The sequence below is a fragment of the Capsicum annuum genome, chromosome 11 (genome assembly GCF_002878395.1).
Source record: "Capsicum annuum cultivar UCD-10X-F1 chromosome 11, UCD10Xv1.1, whole genome shotgun sequence".
In the NCBI taxonomy this organism is placed as follows: Eukaryota; Viridiplantae; Streptophyta; class Magnoliopsida; order Solanales; family Solanaceae; genus Capsicum; species Capsicum annuum.
The window spans coordinates 171848281-171848656 of record NC_061121.1 but is presented as its reverse complement, the minus strand read 5'-3'; positions in this window follow the sequence as shown (position 1 = coordinate 171848656).

The following is a 376-nucleotide window of genomic DNA, read 5'->3' as shown; positions in this document are numbered from 1 at the left end:
CTGAAGCAAACGTATTTCACTGTCCATGACCACTAAGAAGACCATTTCAAGAAACAAGTCGTCCAGTTGATATGTGTAATTTAAGAAAAATGTATACATGGTAAAATTCAGACAATATAAAAATTCTTAATAGTAAAACTTTATATTTTAAATAGGAGAAAAATATGCAAATCTTTAAAGCCGTTTTCCCAGTTCATTAGTAATGATTATTGTTTTCAATTTAGCTAGGAATTTGTAATTAATTAGACTTGGAAAGACTTTGTAATTAATTAGAATTGGACATATATTTTAAATTAAAAATTATGGAGTCCTAAAATATACACTAACATAAAAATCTATGTTAAAAAAGGTATAAGAACAGTAATAATTAAGGATT